The sequence below is a fragment of the Scylla paramamosain genome, chromosome 10, assembly GCF_035594125.1.
Source record: "Scylla paramamosain isolate STU-SP2022 chromosome 10, ASM3559412v1, whole genome shotgun sequence".
Taxonomy (NCBI): domain Eukaryota; kingdom Metazoa; phylum Arthropoda; class Malacostraca; order Decapoda; family Portunidae; genus Scylla; species Scylla paramamosain.
This window is the reverse complement of record NC_087160.1, coordinates 18,808,130-18,817,415: the sequence shown is the minus strand read 5'-3', so window position 1 is coordinate 18,817,415 and position 9,286 is coordinate 18,808,130. Positions and strand designations below refer to the sequence as shown.

General features: G+C 39.3%; 1 protein-coding gene across 3 annotated transcripts in view; it reads left to right on the top strand.

The window, feature by feature from the left end:
* The first annotated feature begins 4,630 nt into the window (after positions 1 to 4,630).
* Positions 4,631 to 9,286, top strand: part of LOC135104295 (sodium-independent sulfate anion transporter-like) — a 93,949-nt gene continuing 89,293 nt past the window's right edge. Inside the window, exons 1-3 of one of the 3 annotated variants that reach the window (XR_010270368.1) lie at positions 4,631 to 4,666; positions 7,953 to 8,090; positions 8,880 to 8,979. The gene's annotated coding sequence lies outside the window, so the exon portion shown is untranslated. Of the gene's footprint in view, positions 4,667 to 6,935; positions 7,092 to 7,952; positions 8,091 to 8,879; positions 8,980 to 9,286 lie in introns of those variants that run through there. The other 2 variants (XR_010270367.1, XR_010270369.1) reach the window with 2 other exon arrangements.

The window sequence follows — 9,286 nt, the reverse complement described above, 5'->3', positions numbered from 1 at the left end:
ATATATATATATATATATATATATATATATATATATATATCGTGTGTGTGTGTGTGTGTGTGTGTGTGTGTGTGTGTGTGTGTGTGTGTGTGTGTGTGTGTGTGTGTATTTTCCAGCAGCCCTGTAGATTTAATGAAGTGGTTTCTATATAGCTTTTTTTTTTTTTTTTTTTTTTTTTACACATCAGTCATTGATAAAATTGCCAAAAGTGAAGCATCCTGTAGCATTGAAAGATTGTAATCTCAGAAGTAATTGAAGGAGGGGCTGCTGTTAGTGGTCATGTTATGCAAGCAAGTTGTTAATTTTCCATTTGCTTGTATCCCTTATATCTGAGAATATATCATAATGTGTGGTGGAAAGGAAAACAGAGTGATGTATGCTGCATCACTAAGAGCAGCAAGGTCCAGGCATGTCTTTTCATTTGGTGTGAATATGAAAATGATTGAATTTAGCTCTATAACATTGAGTTATTTCTGCCCACCCTGCTATTGAGTACTGGTTCTTACAGATATAATCTTGACATGAATTCATGGTCACATTCATTCCAGTATTTCCTATTGTCAGGCAAGGCAGTTGGCTGTTTCTCCATAGAATCCTATCACAGCCATCAAAGTAAAGAATATGTAATGTCTTGTGTTGTCCAATTGGTTGAATGTTTTACAAAAGTATTATTTCAGGATCACCATTGAAAGCAAACTCAGTGCTTCTTTGTGTGTATAATATGGTGGATGATTGAACGTCATGTCAGAAACAAGATTAAAAAACACATGAATGATAGTGCTGCATATTTTTGTATTGTATGTTTTAAGTAATTTTTGTGATACATTATGTAAGTGATCTTCATTGCTGACTCACCCACATGCAACAATGTAGTGATGTAGCCTGTGTTTGTTCTTTCTGTCACAACATAATTGTACACAAACACCTCTGTATATTACTACTTTAATGTGTATCTTATTAAACACTGTGGATGTACACTATACTGTGTCCAGTGAAATCTTCTCTCCTGTGGAGATATATCAAGAAACTTTATATATATATATATATATATATATATATATAAAGATCTTTTTAAACTACAATTTTTTTTTTATGTTTTGTGTGTCTACATGTTAGTGGCCCAGTTGTGTAGAGGTAGACGTTTGGTTCACACCCAAGAGGTTCAGGGTTGGAATCCACTGTCCGGCAGACATTCTCGTCTGCCTGGCTTGTCACTTCATCCTCGTTGACTGAGCATTGAATAGATATAGAATGTAAGCCAACAAATTGTAATGTCTGACCTTGTAAGAGCTCTCCTTTAGTACATATGTGTGGTCCTGTAAGGACCACACATATGTGTACATTTGTGGTGCATGTATGTGTACTGCAGGAGACCAGAAATAGTCTATACCACAAGATGGGAGATGGTAAACAGGAAGGGTATAGAAAAACTATGTACTTCATGCAAACAGAATTTTCTTTGTGTAAGCCTTTGTTTCCTGTCTGCTGAAATATGGAGGAAGTTCCTCAGATTAGTTTCCTTAATTCTGCTTTTGTAGGAAATGTTTTAGGGACCTGATTAGTTTTACTTTGAAGTTTACTGCATTATATCTTGTGTAATTTGTAGTACACATTGATGTTTGTATAATATTGCTGCCACACTTATTTTGGTAGTACAATATCTATATTGTACATCTTTGAATTTGAAGTATGGTACTACAATGAAAACTACTACACCGCTACATTTTGTGTTGTGCTTGCCTTTGTTGGTACAGTATTATGTTGCTTTGGAGATGCATGTGTGTGTGTGTGTGTGTGTGTGTGTGGAACAGCACGTGAGGATTGCCTGTCTGTGCACCTGGCTTGTGTGGTGCTGGCTGATGGAAGTCAACTTCTGTGGCAGAAAAACTACCAAATGGAATAATGAAACTGGTATTTTCTCACAGAGCTTAGGATGATCATGTGATCTTGTATTTGTCATTCATGCAAAGAATCATAAAGATTTTTTTTTTTTTTAGAGTGTGTGCATTTTCAGTCAAATAAAGGCAGAGTTGATTTGTCAATCACAGATTGTCTGAGCACCAAATTATCTCAGTCTGTTTATATTCGAGGCTGAGATCTTCCTTGAAGGCAGGTAGCTTAGACAAGATGTCACTGGTTTGTTTAATTGTGAAAATGAAAATACTGAGGAGGGGGATTCCTAGTCTCATAAGTTCATTCTGGTTGACATTTACGACACAGGGAATACAATGGGAGTGTTCTTCCTCACCATCTGCAGAGTGTGTGGCTAGGTAGCACACTTAGTGTTGAGGGGAACTAGAACAAATGAAGTTAGATAGGTAAAATAGGCAGAAATCTTGTGACACTGGAAGAATACTATAACATATTTTTGGTGTACCATAAAAGGTAACTGAAAGGAATGGAGTTGATTAGGGATCTTCCTTGTACATTTTTATTCCTTCAGTGAAAGATGATGATGTCTTGGATAGCTTGTTTTGAAAGGGAACTCAGCCTGGTATATGGATGGATTATCATTGTTGTTGTTGTTAATGATCTTGCATTTAAACATGATAAGAGAAATATGAAGAAAATGTTAAATTCTTCTGTGCTTGTGAACTGTTTGAAGGAGTAGTGTTAAGTACAGAATTTTGTGGCACTCAGTGAAGGCAAACTTGGGAGCACTGGGTGGGTGGGAAGGGATGAATATGGTTAAAGTCTGAATCAAAACTGGATGTGGGTTTCTCTCTCTCTCTCTCTCTCTCTCTCTCTCTCTCTCTCTCTCTCTCTCTCTCTCTCTCTCTCTCTCAGTATTCTCACATTTGTCATAATCTACCGATCTCCTTATTGTAATTCTGAACATGTTTTCTTAATTTTTAGGAGATGCAGTAGTGTTACCAATATTCTGATTTTAGACGTATATAAGAACATTATTTTAGTGTCTACTCCATTAGCTGCCAATGAGTGTGCTAGTTAGGCTCATCCTTTTTGTGGATATATTAAACTCAATTCCTTTAGTATGCTGTAACCTGTTACTTGACCATCTCTATGATGGCTCAGTTTACTTTTCACTGGGCCAGTCTTCATCACATTTTGCCCTTATAGCATAGCACCACTTAACCTTTGACATTGCTTGGTTGATTTACACTTTTACATATTCTTCATGCCTTCCTTTTTTTTCTCTTCCATTCCTTACATATCCTTCCTCCCTTTTTTCTCTTCCTTTCCTTCCCCCTTTTTTTCTCTTCCCTTCTTTCCCTTCCTTTTTTTTCCTTCGCTCACTCCACCCTCTTCTTATGTAAAGGGAACAACTTGAATAGTTAGATGAACCCAATGTCTTTAATATGATAGTTTATTTGTCTCTCTATATTGTGTGTCTTCATAATTAGGAAGTCTTCAAATCAGTACTGCAATACTGGTGTTATTTCTTAATGGCTCGTTTGAGATTTTATAAGAAGTTTCAATCAAGGGCTTTTGATTTGAACACAAGCATGAAATTTCCAGGGTATGTCATACAGTAGAATGTGAGGAACTGTATTCTCAAACATTTCAACATCATATCTCGACCACTTTTAACAAGTTGGGACGGAAATATTAGTATTCTCAAGGATGTCTTTATGGTTCCAGTGATAAAAGTTTCAAGATTCTGCTTTATCACCATGAAAAAACATATGAAAATCTGGGGAGTCATTTGGAAGTTATTCTTATGAGAGCCCTAACCATTTCAAGATACAGACCCAGGGGTTTGAAATAGAGGATTGTGTGAGAGGCATGGTCACCAGAGGAGCACCACCTCCAGATGGGAATTACTGAATCTTAAGGATACCTAGTACATCGTTTATTTTCTTACATTGATTTTCTGTCAGAGATTGCTTGTTTTCTGAGGGAAAGAGTTTGCTTTGGTCTAGTCTGTTTGTATGATGCCTTAATTCTGAGACAGTGTTTGTAAGGCGCTGGCCTGACCTTGGATTAGGTCATGTAGGGTCGTCTGATCTCAAAGGAACCGTCTCGTCTATGAACGCATTTCTGGTATATGTGTATGTATTTATATTAGGTATACATACTTTTTCTGTGAAAGTCTTTAGGTCATAGTTTATATTCAAAAGTAAATTTTTTGTTGGATGAAATTTATGTAATTGAAAACCTTGCTGAATAGCCATGACTCGGTAAGGAAGTAGTGAACATTGTGACTTGGTACTGTTTGTTGTACTACCACCGTGTACTCAACGTATTAGCCATTTGAGAAGAACGCTTAACAAATCAATAACTCAACCTGTTAATTTGATTGTCATAATACAATATGTGCCGTTTTGTCAGGAAACAGTTGTGAGCAGTTAAAAGCAAGCAAATTGTATTGCCCCTAACACCCAGAGCTCGGCCGAAGGCTTTTTTGTATTGGATAAATTGAAATATTCTGTGATTTCTAGAAATACAGCAGACACCCCTGAATGCCATTTTGACTTTCATCAATCTTCATGATGTATGGATAATCATCTCATTTCTTAGATAAACCACCTTCTACCACAAACTTGCTTCTACTTGACAACTTGACAAACGTGCTCAACCCTGTCACCGGTGAGTTGTGAGTTTCCCTATCTTGAACTCGGTACAAGACGCAGAGATTGCTGATAATGACGATACCGCAGCTCAGTAGTGATAAGCTTAGTGGTAGTTGGTGATGGTATTAGTGGTGAGTAAAAAACTTTCATCATAACGTGGTATGTGCCCTCTTTTTTTTTTTTTTTCAATCACGACTGTCTCTAGATTTACATTCTTCTTCCTCTTTCCCAGCTGTTTGAGAAAGGTACACAATATATCGACGAAAAATAAATGGTTAGCACGATTGTTTAGCTCCAAGTTCACGAATTGTGATGTTATCATGAAACAGGACAGTGTGCTAACTGATTAGATTTCGTTATGGTACGAGTACGACTTTCAAACGGTAGGAAACTATTTTCATTACATTTATTTCTTCATTTATATTTAAGGCTGAAAGTAGTTATCTTTCTTCAATTTCTTGTAAAATGATGTCACTAAAATGAGTTGCTGCCAAGCAAGGCCGCTTCAGATAACATCGGGTGACTGCGATTGCGAGGTGATGACTAGGCTTGTTATGGGATGTCATAATGACTTGCGGTAGCAGGACCAGCTCCTTTTAAAAAGTTCACAAAAAAGTCCTTTCAGAGAGCGGACAGAAGAGGAGAACTTAATGCTCTCACAAGGAAAACACCACCACCTTTCTGGTGCCGGCGGGACGCAGACATGTTCAGCCATCTTTTGTGGCATGCCGAGGGCTAGAACGGCGCACAGAACAAGCAGCAAGAACAATAAAGATCGACGAAATTTTACGTACAAATGAGTGGGAGCAGCCAAGCGTTTCCGGCTGTCGGTGGATCGCTGGCGCAGGGGAGGCCCGTACTTGCGGCCAGACCAGGTGCTCTTCCCTGTACTGAGGAGGCCGAGGGAGAGATCTCGTAGGTAAACGAACCCGCGTCTGAGACTCTCTGCTGTCCCTCCTGACCCCTCGGCCTTCTTGACACGCCTGATGGTCCCTTCCTTAGACGCCGCGCGTGTCTCCCTTCCCTCCCTCGTGCTACTTCCAGTTTCGTTATTAGTTCGCATGCACGCCAGCTCTTTTCTGTGCAGTATATAACTTCAAATAAAATAAAAACTGTTGAGTATAGAACAGATGTATATGAGTAATTATTGGACAGCTCTTGCATGCTGTAGAAACAGTCTAGCTTGTGGGACGGGTGGGTCGACTTCATTGTCTCACGCCATACTCTCCAGCAGCAACAAATAACCTAAGGTGGAGGGTGAGATGTCAAGAATAACAATTTTGTTCGTTATGGTTGTGATGTATTGTCTGACATGAGGTATATATCATGTTTTCTCATTTCGGTAGGTCGTGTTAGGGATCAACATTGAAGATTAGTTCCTGACTTTGTCGTTATCGATGCCAGACACTTCCTAACTCAATTCACCCTCTCACTTTTTCCCGGCAAGTACAAAACAGATGGATTCACAGTAATCATGGTGGCTCGGGTGCCGAGCCACCATGATTTGGCAGAAATCTACGCTTAAATTCCTGCCAAAAAGAGTACTGTAACGATGACTGTCGCGGTTTACGTTCCTTAGCGGGAAGACGGGTGGCACCTCGGAAATGTGTGGGGTCTTCAGTCATGTGAAAGAAGAAAAATAAATTGAACACAAAATACTGCTGGACTGCTGAATAGTAGTAACAGCAAGAGCAGTAGGAACAGCAGCAACAGCAACAGTAGTAGTAGTAGTAGTAGTAGTTGTGGTGTAATAGTAGTAGTGGTAGTAGTAGTAATAGTAGTAGTATGGTAGTAGTAGTAGTAATAGTAGTAGCAGTACTCGTAGTAGTAGTAGTAGTAGTAGTAGTAGTAGTAGAAGTGACATCAGGAAGAGATGGAAAAGGAGAATGAGGAAGTTATTGTTGTTGTTGTTGTTCTTCATGAAGGGTAGTGTTTAGGAAAAGTAAAGGTAATTTCAGTATTTGTAACATTTACAGTGCCTTTGTGATACCTTCAGATTTTTCTTTTCTTCTGATACTTTCAATAAATCTTGGTTGTCAAATCTGATGTATCATACACGATAATCAATGCTGCAGTTCCTTATTGAGGAGGATTGTAATACTGCATCCACGTTTCTCAGGAGGAGAATGGATGAAAAAATAAATAAATAAATAATTATATAAAGTACAAACGCGAATGATTTTTCTCTTACACTAAACGCACTGAGGACCGTCCTGACAAGTTGATAACCACACGTACGCCCGCCAGCCGAGCGAAAATGTGCATATCATAAAATTCACCTGACCTTGAGAAACTCCAATTCTTTCCTCCTTCAGTGCCTGCTTGGCGATACAATTTTAGGCTGCACGTCTACCTAAATTACGCCTCAGACAATCATTGTGAATTTTGAAAGGCTCGATCAGCATCAGAAGGCAAAACACATCAAAACATTCCACAGTACAACAATATGGTGCCACAGTCAAGAGCTTAAATACTTTGACTCGCGCAGAGGCAGAGATTTCTGCGTCAGAGCGGCGGAGTAGTCTTATTAGTGTCTCTGCTGGGTGGCGGTAGAAGGTAGGTCTTGTGCTTGGAATTTAAGTAGTTTTATTAGTCATTACAGGGGTGTGTAGTTTGTGTACTTTGTCAGTATCTTAGAAGCGTTGACACACTATATAGAATATTGTTTCCAATAAGCGATAGTACTGCAGTAGTTATACACACACACACACAAAAAAAAAAAAAAAAAGGATAGTTGGTTTTCTCTTTTCGAGGCCACAGAAATATCTAAGGGGCTGTAGTAAAAAAAAAAAAAAATTGTCTATAAAGCCCCTTTGAAACCCAAATACCATCCACCAGAACCTGTTGAAAGTACTTTAGGTAAGACGTCGAAACGTTTGGTAATGTAGCCCTGGTATTCGTAGAAATGGGATAGCAATAACAAAAACAACAGACAGAAGAGTGTTGTGTTGTGGTGACGAGATGGAAGAGGCTGGCTAAGTGGATGAATTATATAGGCGGTGGGGTCTGGGAGAATGGAATGTGGGTATGGCAACATGATCTGACAAGTGAGCCTCGCATCATTTCCCTACAAGACCAACACTGACACTAATGACAGGAAGTGTGTGTGTGTGTGTGTGTGTGTGTGTGTGTGGAAGGGAGGAATGGAGAAAAGAAATGAGGGATTGTTGGATGAAAGATAAGATAAAGCAAGGGAGGGAAATAAAAATATAAAAAAGATATCTTAGCAAATGGGGAAGTGATGAAAAGAAGGCAGGAAGACAAGAACGGAGCGAAGGAAGGAAGACAAGGCTGCTGCTGCTGCTGCTGCTGCTGCTGCTGCTGTGTGTGTGTGTGTGTGTGTGTGTGTGTGTGTGTGTGTGTTAAGAGTCATGGCAGCAGGTATTATGTCAGTGTTTACGATGCTACGTTTCACAGACTCCCGAGAGGCCGAGGCATCGTTTTCTTTACTGTTATTGGTGTGCTTCGCCGCGATGCTGGTTGAGGTAGTGCTCTTCGCGGTCTTCCTGTTCCTGCTGCTGCAAGTCCTCAAGAAGCCTGCCAACTACCCGCCTGGTCAGTGTCGTTTATTACCAGTAACTTACACTTGTAAGATCTGTTCTTATCTCACCCAAAATAGAGGTGCGGTCACAGAAGTTTTTTTTTTTTTTTCTTCGGACTGAGGGAAACTCTGTGGAATTCTAGTACAACGGCATGTCAGTTGTTTTCTCGCGAGGTCACTATGTCGTGATTAGAAGAAAATAACGTACACTTTAAGAAAAGGAAGAAAACATAGAACTATAATTTGTTAGGGGCGCTTGTGTATTTGGTTTATGAGAGTATGTACATGTGTAAATTAATCATTATGCCAGATATCTTTCCTTTAACTCTTTCCTTGTTCATGACACCTGTTATTTTGTTAGAGCAACCCTATTATGCATTGCTCTTTGTTAATAATTCAGCTACATGGGCCAAGAAATTTTATTAGATATCTGAAACTTAAGACTTCAACTTACGCGAGACCACTTTGTTTAGTTGAGGAGAAATTATTGGTGTCAAGGACTTAATCAGTGCCCGCTGTAATGGTTCAATGGTTCATTCAGAAACGTTTAATTCTTTCACCACGACTGCTTCCAAAGGCCACAGAGATGGTTAGCTGTGTTTTCAAGAGTGTTACTTTTTTTTTTTTTTTTTTAATAATGTAAAACTCTTGTTAATCTGTCAATAGAACCGTATAAAAACACCTTTCAAAACCCATTTAACTTCAATTAGAACCTTTTGAAAGCAGTGGAGGCGCAGGTAGAAATGTTTCAAAATCTGGTGATTCTGGTCTAATGTTTCCCCGCCTCTCTCCCTCTCCAACAGGTCGGTGGGGGCTGCCGCTGGTGGGCTACGTGCCTCTTCCTGGGCCCACCATACAGGACCACTTCAGGAACCTGCACAAGAAGCATGGCAATATCTACCTGTGAGTGAGATGCTACTGTTGCTGCTACTGCTGTTACTACTACTACTACTACTACTACTACTACTACTACTACTACTATATTACTCCTGTTGCTGGTTCTTCTACAACAACAACAACAACAACAACAACAACAACAACTACTACTACTACTACTACTACTACTACTACTACTACTACTACTACTACTACTAGCACCACCACCACGACCACCACCAGTATTACTACATCAGTTCGCCAAAATGGAAGCAAAACTTCTCTATAATAATGATGATAATATTCTTTGACAAATTTTCTTTTTTCCGGTTGT